Genomic DNA, 11,036 nt, shown 5'->3' with positions numbered 1-11,036 from the left:
TTCTGGTTTTAAGCACAGGGGTCATACCATTTCTCGGCCTTGCTTGATCACTGAAGCTAGGTTTAGCTGGACTGTTTCAGCCAGGTTTTAAACGTGGAGACAAAGATGACAAGATGCAACTTCTATCTTCCCTGCCCATGTGTTAGGGCCTCCACAGATGGCTCTCAACTGTGGTCAGTGTTTCCCATCATTCCCTGCTTTTTCTGTCAGCATTTTATGCTAGCATCTTGCTAAATTAGTTTGGGAAGTTAATTTGAGATATTCTGTAGTTTTCTTTTCTGGATGAAATGTCCCATTTTTAGTGTAACTTTGCCTACACTTAAGGCTAACTCTGGGAGGACCAACAGCCAAACAGCACCCATCACCATCCCTAAGACATCATTGCTGCTTAGATACTACTGTGAATATTGTTGATTATTTACTAAAGTTTCATCAGACAGGTTGGGTTACCAGGGATTCCCATTAAGCAATGGAGAACAGTTTAACAAAATAGAACAGGTAAAAAGTGACTCAAGGGACTTCCCTGGTGGTGCAGTGGTTAAGAATCCTCCTGCCAGTGCTGGGGACACGGGTTCAGTCCCTGGTCCAGAAAGATCCCACATGCCGTGGAGCAACTAAGCCCATGCGCCACAACTACTGAGCCCTTGTGCCACAGCTACTGAAGCCCATGCACCTAGAGACCATGGTCTGCAACAAGAGAAGCCACCACAATGAGAAGCCCGCACACGGCAACTGAAGAATAGCCCCTGCTCGCTGCAACCAGAGAAAGCCCGTGAGCAGAAACAAAGACCCAATGCAGCCCAAAATAAATAAATAAATAAATTACAGAATAGATAAATCCATAGAGACATAACACAGTTTGTGGGCTGCCAGGGACTGGGGTTAGAGGGGAATGGGGAGAGACCACTTAACAGGTAAGGGGCTTTACTTTGGAATGATGGAAATGTTTTGGAACTAAGTGGAGGTGATGGTTGTACAACACTGTGAATGTATTAATGCCACTGACTGAACTGTTCACTTAATTTTATGGTATGTGAATTTCAGTATCTTTAAAAGTGGGCGTGGTTAAAAAAAGAAAGTGACTAAAATGAAACTGTGGAAGATCTCAATAGGCTGAGATGGTGAGGTTTTCCAACTTGGTAATTCTGCTCTAATCTCCAGACTCACCCATTCCAAGACGGGTATCGTTTAAAGACACTTTTAAAATATCATTGTCCCACAGTTGTTGGAGAGAAGGGAGATCGTTTTCTAAAAGATCCAAAGAGAAGACTTCCTTCCATAACAGGTCTCTGCCAACCACAGCCGACCACGAAACTGCAGCCACCTGGGGTATCGACGATCAGCTTCAGTTGTTCGTCCTGTGGTCATGTGAAACAGGGAGAGCGCCTGTGAGAGGAGAGGGTGGGATCGTCCAAGGAATAGAAGGAAGACAAGGACAGGGTGATGACACAAAGTCCAGGGAGGAGGGAGCCTCAAGAAAGAGGGAATGGTCCAGGGTTGACCACTGAAGAGGTTTAGTAGGATTGGGACTGGAAGAATCTGCTGGGTTCGGAAGCTAGGAAGTACCGGCAAAACATTCTGTGCAAAAGTACAAAATATTGTGGAAAGAAATAAATCCTAAATAAATGGAGAGATATAATGTGCTTATGGATCAGAAGATCCTATACTGTAAGATGTACATTCTCTCCAAGTTGATCTGTTCATTCCCATCTCAGTCAAAATCCTAGAAGACATTTCTATAGAAATTGACAATTGGATTCTAAAATTCAGGTGGAAATGCCTAGGATCTGGTGAGGCAAACAATTTTGAAACAAAAAAGTTGGAGGACTTACACTACCTGATTTCAAGATATATTATAAAGCCCCAGTAATCAAGACAGTGTAGTGCTGGTGTAAGGAAAGACCAAAAAAAAAAAAAAAAATCACTGGAATACAATAGAGATTCCAGAAATATATTCAATCCTCTGTGGCCAATTGATTTTCTACAGAGTTGCTAAGACAACCTGATGGATGAGAGGAATGATCTTTCCAACAAATTGTACTGGGGCGTCTGGATATCCACATACAAAATATTAACCGTGACCCTTACCTCAGCCCTTGAACAAAAAAAACCCCACAAAACAAACTAAAGTAAACCTCAAAATAGAACTAGACCTAAATGAAAGAACCCAAACTATAAAACTTCTAGAAGAAAACACAGGAGAAAATCTTAGTGATTTCTTAAACAGGAGACAACATGAACTAAAAAAGAAACAATACACTGGATTTCATTAAAGAACTTTTTGCTCTTCAAAAGACTCTTTAGAAAACTACAAAATAAGCTACAGAGTTAAAGAAAATATTTGCAAAACATTTGCTTAAAGGACTTTTATCTAGAATACGTAAGAACGCTGACAAAATTATTAAAATGTGCAAGAAAATTGCACTTCACAAAGAAGATATAGGAACTGAAGACAAGCCCATGGAAAGATACCTAACATCACTGGTCATCAGGAAGATGCAGGGACTTCCCTGCCGGTCCAGTGGTTAAGACTCAACCCTTCCGGGGCTTCCCTGGTGGCGCAGTGGTTGAGAATTTGCCTGCCAATGCAGGGGACACGGGTTCGAGCCCTGGTCTGGGAAGATCCCACATGCCGCGGAGCAACTAGGCCCGTGAGCCACAACTACTGAGCCTGCGCATCTGGAGGCTGTGCTCCGCAACAAGAGAGGCCGCGATAGTGAGAGGCCCGCACACCGCGATGAAGAGTGGCCCCCGCTTGCCACAACTAGAGAAAGCCCTCGCACAGAAACGAAGACCCAACACAGCCAAAAATAAATAAATAAGTTAAAAAAAAAAAAAAACTCAACCCTTCCAACGCAGGGGCGCTAAGATCCCACGTGCCAGGCTGCACGGCCAAAAAATTAAAAAAAAAAAGGAATGCAATTAAAATCACAATGAGGGAGTTCCCTGGTGGCCTAGTGGTTAGGATTCCGGGCTTTCACTGCTGTGGTCTGGGTTCAGTCTCTGCTCGTAATGAAATACCACTCACTATGCACCCACTAAAATGATGAATTACCAAGGTTTGGCAAGGAACCGGAACTCTCCTACACTGCTGGTACTAATACAAAAAGTGTACAGCTACTGAAGAAAACAGTTGGGCAGTTTCCCGTAAAGTTTAACATGCATTTACCATATGATCCAGCAATTACTGTCCTGGGTATTTGCCCAAGAGAAAGGAAAACAAATGTACACGAATGTTTATAGCAGTTTCATTCATAATAGACCTAAGCAGAAAATAACTCAAATCTCCATCAATGGATGAATGGTTAAACCAATTGTGACATAGCCATATAATCGACCGCTACTTGGCAATCAAAAGGAACGAAATACTGATAAACACAACAACATGGATAAAATGGAAAAACTCAATTTTTCCCCTCCTAAGCGGGGAAAAACACAGTCCTTCTCTACTGCGTTTCTTTCCAGTGTGTATCCTTTACTTCTACACGAAACATTTCACTCCTGACATTTCTGGTCACCAAATATTTGGAGGTTCCCCCGTGCCAATAAGCACTTCCCTGTGACACCAGTTGGGTGTCCTATAATTTAACTCAATTCTTAACACTACAGAGTTAGTGTCAGCTCCTACAGGTTAAAGGCCAAGTCCCACAAGACTGCCCCCACCCCCTACACTTCAGATGCCAGTCACAAGCCCAGGTTATCACCTGTGCTTCTGGTGAACCGACTAGAGATTGGAGGTTCCGGTGACCCCCTCCTTGGGTTCAATTAATTTGCTAGGGTGGCTCACAGAACTTAGAGAAACACTAACTTACATTTACCAGTTTATTAAAAGATGTGATAAAGGATACAGATGAACAGCCATAGGGTGATGAAGATGAAGTGAAGAAGTGGTCCATAGGGTGAAGTATGTGAGGGTCCCGAGCACAGGAGCTTCTGTCGCCGTGGAGTTGAGGTGTGTCACCCTCCTTATGTGGATGTGCTCCCCAGCCTGGAAGCTCTCCAAACCTCCTCTCATTGGGATTTTGTGGAGGCTTCTTCATGGAGACATGAGCAATTATTAACGCTTTTTCTAGCCCCTCTCCCTTCTCTAGAGAACTGGGGGTGTTATGGACCTAGGCCCTTGGACTCTTTAATCAATAGAAATTAACGAGGCCAGATGAGAAATTCAGGTGAGCTTTTATTGGGACTGTGCTGCAGCATGAGGGAGAGAAAACAACAAACAGATACACTTGTTCGCTCCCCGAAGGGGCGCGTGCTGGTTCCTTAAATGGAGTGAGGGTAGGGGTGGATTGGTGTGTTGGGCATGAGGCATAGCTTAGGTGGTCCGCCCACCCCCTTGGTTGTGCTGTGTGCAAGGATCATGCGCGGTGCCCTGCTTTTGCTCTCGGCACCTCGGAAATGGTGGTTGGTTTGTGGCCTTTTTGTATCTTATTGTTCATAATTGCCCCAACTGGGGCCTGCGTGCTGTTATTTTAGTTTCTTCGTATTCTGTTGCTGTAAGAGACATTTGTCCAGGTGCAAGTGCAAGCACTCTGGTAAAGGGTACCAGGTCCCAGCCTATCTTAGGGGTGGCGATGGGGGCTGAAAATTCCAAGCTTCTAATCATGACTTGGCTGTTCCAGTGACCAGCCCCCATCCAGGAGCCATCCAGGAGCCCACCCAGAGTTGCCTCATTAGAGCAAGAGGTGCTCCTAGTGATCTCATCACTAAGGAATTTACAAGCGTTTCAGGAGTTCTGTGCCAGGAACTGGGGGCAGAGACCAATATATATTTTCTATCTCACAATGGATGCATCTCAAAAACATGGCATTACATTTAAGAAGCCAGATACAAAGGACCACAGACTTTATGATTTCATTTACATGAAATTCTAGAAAAGGCAAAACAATAGTGATAGAAAGCAGATCAGTGGTTCTTAGAGGCCACAAAGTGGGGGGGAAAAGGTTGAATACAAAGGGCCCAAGGAAACTTTTTGGGGTGATGATAATATCCTTTAGATAATGACTATGTATAATGGTAGTCAAAACTCATCAAATTGCATATTTAAAAACTGGTAAGTTATTTTATTTATTTTTTATACAGCAGGTTCTTATTAGTTATCTGTTTTATACATATTAGTGTATATATGTCAATCCCAATCTCCCAATTCAGCCCACCACCACCCCACCAACCCCGGTTTCCCCCCTTGGTGTTCATATGTTTGTTCTCTGCATCTGTGTCTCTATTTCTTCTTTGCAGACTGGTTCATCTGTACCATTTTTCTAGATTCCATATATGCATTAATATATGATATTTGTTTTTCTCTTTCTGACTTACTTCACTCTGTATAACAGTCTGTAGATCCATCCACATCTCTACAAATGACCCAATTTCATTCCTTTTTATGGCTGAGTAATATTCCATTGTATATATGTACCACCACTTCTTTATCCATTTGTCTGTCGATGGGCATTTATGTCGCTTCCATGACCTGGTTATTGTAAACAGTGCTGCAATGAACATTGGGGTGCACGTGTCTTTTTGAATTATGGTTTTCTCTGGGTATATGCCCAGTAGTGGGATTGCTGGGTCATATGGTAATTCTATTTTTAGTTTTTTAAGGAACCTCCATACTGTTTTCCATAGTGGCTGTATCAATTTATATTCCCACCAACAGTGCAAGAGGGTTCCCTTTTCTCCACACCCTCTCCAGCATTTGTTGTTTGTAGATTTTCTGATGATGCCCATTCTAACTGGTGTGAGGTGATACCTCATTGTAGTTTTGATTTGCATTTCTCTAATGATTAGTGATGTTGAGCAGCTTTTCATGTGCTTCTTGGCCATCTGTATGTCTTCTTTGGAGAAATGTCTATTTAGGTCTTCTGCCCGTTTTTGGATTGGGTTTTTTGTTTTTTAAATATTGAGCTGCATGAGCTGTTTATATATTTTGGAGATTAATCCTTTGTCTGTTGATTCGTTTGCAGATATTTCTCCCATTCTGAGGGTTGTCTTTTCGTCTTGTTTGTAGTTTCCTTTGCTTTGCAAAAGATTTTAAGTTTCATTAGGTCCCATTTGTTTATTTTTGTTTTTATATCCATCACTCTAGGAGGTGGATCAAAAAAGATCTTGCTGTGATTTATGTCAAAGAGTGTCCTTCCTATGTTTTCCTCTAAGAGTTTTATAGTGTCCGATCTTACATTTAGGTCTTTAATCCATTTTGATTTTATTTTTGTGTATGGTATTAGGGAGTGTTCTAATTTCATTCTTTTACATGTAGCTGTCCAGTTTTCCCAGCACCACTTATTGAAGAGACTGTCTTTTCTCCATTGTGTATCCTTGCCTTTGTCATAGATTAGATGACCATAGGTGAGTGGGTTTATCTCTGGGCTTTCTATCCTGTTCCATTGATCTATATTTCTGTTTTTGTGCCAGTACCATATTGTCTTGATTACTGTACCTTTGTAGTATAGTCTGAAGTCAGGGAGTCTGATTCCTCCAGCTCCATTTTTTTCCCTCAGGACTGCTTTGGCTATTCGAGGTCTTTTGTGTCTCCATACAAAATTTAAGATTTTTTGTTCTAGTTCTGTAAAAAATGCCACTGGTAATTTGATAGGGATTGCACTGAATCTGTAGATTGCTTTGGATAGTACAGTCATTTTTACAATATTGATTCTTGCAATCCAAGAACATGGTATATCTCTCCATCTGTTTGTGTCATCTTTGATTTCTTTCATCAGTGTCTTATAGTTTTCTGAGTTCACGTCTTTTACCTCCTTAGTAAAAACTGGTAAGTTTTATTGTACATAAATTATACCTAAATAAATAAAAGGACCCCAAAGAGAGAAAGGAAGGAAGGAAGGAAATTGTGCTCAACTGTGTTTTTGGACAAGATTCTCAATGTGTCAGGTATTTGCCTATTCCTAAGTTGTTGTTTTTTGTTTTGTTTTGTTTTTTAATTAGGGATAGATGTTGAATTGCATCAAATGTCTTTCACTATTTCTTTGATGATCATTTAATTTTCTTCTGTGATCTATCAGTGGGTTAAATTTTGATAACAGATTTCCTAATATTGAATTGTATTTGTCCCCCTTGGATAAACTGCACTTGGATTGTGTTTTTCTGGCTTCACAAAAGGAATTTGGAGACTTTCCTTTTTTTGTGCTCTGGAAAACTTAAGTGCTAAAATAATTATTTGTTCTGTCAAGATTTAAAAGAATTCACCTGTGAAACTGTTTGATCCAGCAGTGTTTTCTGTTTTAGCATTGTTTTTTTGAAACTCTTTGATAACTTTCTCAATTTTGGGTCTTAATAATCCTTTTATGGGGTTAATTTGAACGTTCATAGTCTCCAAACACCCTCTGCAATCAAGTTTTCATATTCATTTGCACAGGGCTTTGCAAAACATCTTTTATGAGAGTCACAGACGTTCAATCTGAGTTTGTATCAATTCCAGGGCCCCCAGTAAGTGACCATGCAGCCAGTGCTTGCACACAGCCTGGGAAGGAATCCATGAATTTCAGAGGCAGCCCTTTCCCATCTTGGAATTTCCAAGTAGGATAAAGCATTTTACCGTATTGAGTCAAAATGTATCTTCCTGAAACTCAGATCGTAGAATTTGTCACTGGGAAGGGCATCAAGAAATGATCTGGGCTAGATAAGGTTTATATACTAAGATGCTTTACGTCACTTTTTATTTTTTTAATGACAGAAGTTTATTTTTACAAATAAAAAACCAAAGGAGCTCCAGGTTGCTAAGCTTGATTGAAAGGTCTTAGTTTTTGCCAGTTGGAGAAGCAGGCACGAACCTGAGAAAAGGAGAAAAAAATCTTAGCATTTGTCTTACTCTAGGATTTTGTTGCCTTAACTTAACTGTATACAGAGTGAAGGAAATTTCAAGAAAATCATTGTTATTGTTCTTAATCCCCAAACTCCCCAAATAAAACTTTTATCAGAGGGTATTTTGTTTAATTAGTCTCACTTCATAGTTAACAAGATGAGCAATTTCTAACGTTCACTTTTTCTTCTTTCAGAAAACCAGAAGGTTACAGGGAAAAAGTCTATTGCCATTTCAGTATAGAGGATCTTTTAGATTCGGTTTATGTCCACACAGATGGTTTTCTCTGAAAGACCTACAGAAGATAAAGGAATTTTAAAGTAAGATGCAGAGATTGTAGCACATCAGGGCCTTGATATCCCCAGGCTGCAGTCATTGATGCAGGGCGCTCTGTGTTTAGTGTCTGAGCAACTGTTTGAAGATGTTCATTATCCTGCAAGCTTTGAAAGTATCTTTTCAACATCGAGTCTGGGATGTGCTACTTGTTTTTGACCCACTCAGATACAACATCCTTACTATTATTACTTATTTTTTCGCCTTTTAAGAAACGGACATTACTCCTGTTCTATTAAGGCCCAGTGAAAAGCATTTTCTTCAACTAGTGGCTCCGATGTCAACAAAAACAAAGAGCAAGCAAGGCACTGGATCCTTCTTTCTTTCTTTCTTTTTTTTTTTACTTGGCCATGGGATCTTCGTTCCCTTACCAGGGATTGAACCCATGCGCCCTGTAGTGGAAGTGTGGAGTCCTAACCACTGGACCGCCAGGGAATTTCCTGTTTTGATTTTTATTTAACATTTAAAACAATTGAAGTACAATTGACATATAACATTATATTAGTTTCAGATGTACAATATAATGATTTGATATTTGGGTATATTGCAAAATGATCACCACAAGAAATCTAGTTAATATCAGTCACCGTACACAGTTACAAAGTTTTTTTCGTGGGATGAGGACTTTTAAGATTTACTATCTTAGCAGCTTTCAAATACGAAATATAATATTATTAATTATAGTCACCATGCTGTTCCCATGACATTTATTTTATAATTGGAAGTTTGTATTTTTTGACCCCCGTCACCCATTTTGCACACCCTCAACCCCCCACCTCTGGCAACCACCAGTCTGTTGTCTCTATGTTCTGGGGGAGTTCCATATGTAGATGAGATCATACAGTGTTTGTCTTTCTCTGACTTATTTCGCTTACGTAATCCCTTCAAGGTCCATCCACATTGTTGCAAATGGCAAGATTTCATTCTTTTTACGGCTGTATAATATTCCACTGTGTGTGTGTGTATTATATGCCACATTTTCTTTATCTATTCATCCATTGATGGACACTTAAGTTGTTTCCATCTTAGCTGTTGTAAACAATGCTGCAACAAACATGGGGGTGCAGGTATCTTTTTGAATTAGTGTCTTTGCTTTTTCCAGATAAATACCTGGGACGAAATTGTTGGATCATATAATAGTTCTACCTTTAATTTTTTGAAGAATCTCCATACTGTTTTCCATAGTGGTGGCAGCAATTTACATTCCTGCCAATAGTGCACAAACGTTCCCTTTACTCCACGTCCTTGCCAACACTTCTTATTTGTTGTCTTTTTGATAATAGCCATTCTGACAAGTGTGAGATGGTATCTCACTATGGTTTTGATTTGCATTGCTCTGATGATTAGTGATGGTGAGGCTCTTTTTGTTGTTGTTGTTTTTAATTGAAGTATAGTTGATTTACAATGTTGTATTAGTTTCTGGTGTACAGCAAAGTGGTTCAGTTATACATATACATGGATATATATATTTTTTCATATTCTTTTCCATTATAGGTTACTATAAGATATAAAATATAGTCCCCTGTGCTATACAGTAGGACCTTATTGGTTGGGTTTTTTTTTTTTTTTTAAATAACACTATTTTAAAAAAAATTTTTATTTATTTACTTATTTATTTTTGGCTGTGTTGGGTCTTCGTTTCTGTGCGAGGGCTTTCTCTAGTTGCGGCAAGTGGGGGCCACTCTTCATCGCGGTGCGCGGGCCTCTCACTATTGCGGCCTCTCCCGTTGCGGAGCACAGGCTCCAGATGCGCAGGCTCAGTAGTTGTGGCTCACGGGCCCAGTTGCTCCGTGGCATGTGGAATCTTCCCAGACCAGGGCTCGAACCCGTGTCCCCTGCATTGGCAGGCAGATTCTCAACCACTGCGCCACCAGGGAAGCCCTGGTTGGTTTTTTAAAATAAATTTATTTATTTATTTTTGGCCGCACTGGGTCTTCATTGCTGCACGTGGGCTTTCCTAGTTGCTGCGAGCAAGGGCTACACTTTGTTGCTGTGCGTGGGCTTCTCATTGCAGTGTCTTCTCTTGTTGCAGAGCACAGGCTCTAGGAACACAGGCTTCAGTAGTTGCAGCACACAGGCTCAGTAGTTGTGGCTCATGGGCTCTAGAGCGCAGGCTCAGTAGTTGTGGCACACAGGCTTAGTTGCTCTGAGGCACGTGGGATCTTCCCGGACCAGGGCTTGAACCCGTGTCCCCTGCATTGGCAGGCGGATTCTTAACCACTGTGCCACCAGGGAAGCCCTGTATTTTTTTTTTTTATATGTATATAACAGTTTGAATCTGTTAATCCCAAACTCCTAATTTATCCCCCCCAACCCAGCCCCGCTTTCCCCTTTGGTAACCTTAAGTTTGTTTTCTATGCCTTAAGTTTGTTTCTATGTTTCTGTTTTGTAAATAAGTTCCTTTGTATCATAGTTTAGATTCCACATATAAGTGATATCATATGGTATTTGTCTTTCTCTTTCTGACTTGCTTCACTTACTATGATAATCTCTAGGTCCATCCATGTTGCTGCGAGTGGCATTATTTCATTCTTTTTTATGGCTGAGTAATATTGCATTGTATATATGTACCACATCTTCTTTATCCATTTCTCTGTCGATGAACATTTAGGTTGCTTCCATGTCCTGGCTATTGTAAACAGTGCTGCAATGAACATTGGGGTGCACGTGTCTTTTCAAATTAGAGTTTTCTAGGGATATATGCCCAGGAGTGGGATTGCTAGATAACGTGGTAGCTCTATTTTCAGTTTTTTAAGGAACCTTCATACTGTTTTCCATAGTGGCTGCACCAATTTACATTCCCACCAACTGTGTAGGAGGGTTCCCTTTTCTCCACACCCTCTCCAACATTTATTATTTGTAGACTTTTTAATGATGGCCATTCTGACTG

The 11,036-nt window shown here is 40.6% G+C and overlaps 1 protein-coding gene across 1 annotated transcript in view; it reads left to right on the top strand.

Annotated features, from left to right (window-relative positions):
* The window catches only part of VPS36 (vacuolar protein sorting 36 homolog), a 66,207-nt gene that overhangs the window by 22,410 nt on the left and 32,761 nt on the right, over positions 1-11,036 (top strand). The window lies entirely within an intron of this gene.

Source organism: Balaenoptera borealis (genome assembly GCF_965194805.1).
Source record: "Balaenoptera borealis genome assembly, chromosome: 18".
Lineage (NCBI taxonomy): Eukaryota > Metazoa > Chordata > Mammalia > Artiodactyla > Balaenopteridae > Balaenoptera > Balaenoptera borealis.
This window is presented reverse-complemented; position numbering and strand designations above follow the sequence as displayed.